The sequence below is a fragment of the Triticum aestivum genome, chromosome 7D, assembly GCF_018294505.1.
Source record: "Triticum aestivum cultivar Chinese Spring chromosome 7D, IWGSC CS RefSeq v2.1, whole genome shotgun sequence".
NCBI classification, from domain to species: domain Eukaryota; kingdom Viridiplantae; phylum Streptophyta; class Magnoliopsida; order Poales; family Poaceae; genus Triticum; species Triticum aestivum.
Window position 1 is genome coordinate 473,515,114 of NC_057814.1, and position 2,223 is coordinate 473,517,336.

Genomic DNA, 2,223 nt, shown 5'->3' on the forward strand with positions numbered 1-2,223 from the left:
ACTGAGGCAATGATAATAGATTCTTTGTGTCTATGTGTGTGGAGGATAGAGAGAGACATGTACATGGGGCTTTGTGTTGACGTGGAGACACATATACATGATTAGAGAGTGAGTGTGTGAGATACACATGCGGACATGGGGAGAGATGAGGATCTAGATTAATGGGTGTTTGTGCGTGTCTGTGTGTGTTTGTGCGCGCGTTTGTGTGTGAGAGGGAGTGTGTGTATGTGGAGTAGAGAGACCACTAATGATGTAAACCTAGTATAAGGGAAGGGGGAATGGTGTGACATGTGTAGTAGCGGGATAGCATGGGTGCGGGCGGGGGGGAGCAGACTATTTGGAAGAGACATCGATTGTGTGTGGGAGAGGGGTGTGAGAGCGAGAGAGAGAGAGAGAGAGAGCTAGCGACGGAGAGAGAGAGAGAGAGAGAGAGAGAGAGAGGAAGAGAGGGGGCGTTTGTGTCCATAAATGGCGTATGGATAGGGAGACAATGTTGATGTTGTTTGAAATTGGCCTATGTACGGAGACGCAAGGAAAGCGAGTCATCGCGTGTGTGATAGGGACTTCATGAGAGATCTAGAATAGATGGTGTAGAGAACAATGTGCGAGATCGAGAACGATGATACATTAGGGAGCTATGGAAAGAGTCACAACATATATGTATACAGGGAGGAGCTGGGGCGGGTCCGCATGTGGGAGAGATAGAAAGAGGAGAGTGGTGCACAAGGAGACAAAGTGTGCTTGTTTTGCAGTGGGGGTGGTGTGTGAGGCAAGTGTGCGAGAACCACATAACTAGGGAGATAGACGTTTGGGGGCGACATTTTGTGTGTATGGGAAAGATACACTCTACATAGTGCGTGTGCTTGGGAAAGAGAGATGTCGGGAGACCTAGCTAGAGAGTGGGGGAAGAGATGTGTGCATGCCCAAGAGATAAAGTGATAGAGACCTATATTGGGGTCCGGACTTTAGAAGAGAGAGGGGTGTTAATGTGCTCGTGTGTTGGTGTTTGGGGAGAGAGAACGACTTCTGTGTGTGGGGGGGCGACGAGGGGGGTTTGCTTCAGATAAAGGGTGAGGTGTCTATATTTGAGGGACTTTAGCGTAATTAAGATATACATGGTCAATAGTGTGTGCACTCAAGGTTGATCAATTTGTTTCACAGTTTGGACTATGAGATAACGATACTTTTGAACATGCGTGATATACTTTGATGTACCAGAATTACAAACCTAAGATTGGAATTTTGGAATTCGACTCCATCATTAGCTTTTGTAATTCATTTAAACGGAGGTACATTTTTAAGCCGGGATTTTGTGATTTCAAATTCATATATCAAACCTAGAGATATACACATACGGGCATGTTCAAACTTTATAATCATCCACTTTATTCATACACATACACATTTTTGCTTTTGTCATCATATTTAGGATAAACACATTTGGAATTTCATTTGAATTGGACCATATGATGATATTTGCTTGTAGTAGCTCAATAATCCATATTTGAATTGAATGGACAATCTAAGTTTCGAGTTGGAGACATTGATTTTCAAAACTTGCACTTTTTTTTGCGTGCAAAACAAACAAATTCTCGGCCATGATATCATAGTCGGTCGTACAAGAGCAGAATATAATTTCACGCGCCAAAAGCTTTCAAACTTCCCGCTCACATCGAAATATCTCGCGCCCGAAAGTTTAGCCATGCGATATTCCTGTTTTACCCCTGCCACATGAACAGAAAAGGGTTGCTTTGGTAACTCCATTGTTTTCCCCTCTTTGCCCCCAACATTCTTCCCCAGAGCCCCTCCCCGACCCCCCCCCCAACCACGGCAAGCCGCCGAATCTAGTCCTCCGTCGCAGCGGTGGACCTCACACCCCGACGGACCTACCTGTTGGAAATATGCCCTAGAGGCAATAATAAAATGGTTATTATTGTATTTCCTTGTTCATGATAATTGTCTATTGTTCATGCTATAATTGTATTAACTGGAAACCGTAATACATGTGTGAATACATAGACCACAACATGTCCCTAGTAAGCCTCTAGTTGACTAGCTCGTTGATCAATAGATGGTTATGGTTTCCTGACCATGGACATTGGATGTCATTGATAACGGGATCACATCATTAGGAGAATGATGTGATGGACAAGACCCAATCCTAAGCATAGCACAAGATCGTGTAGTTCGTTTGCTAAGAGCTTTTCTAATGTCAAGTATCGT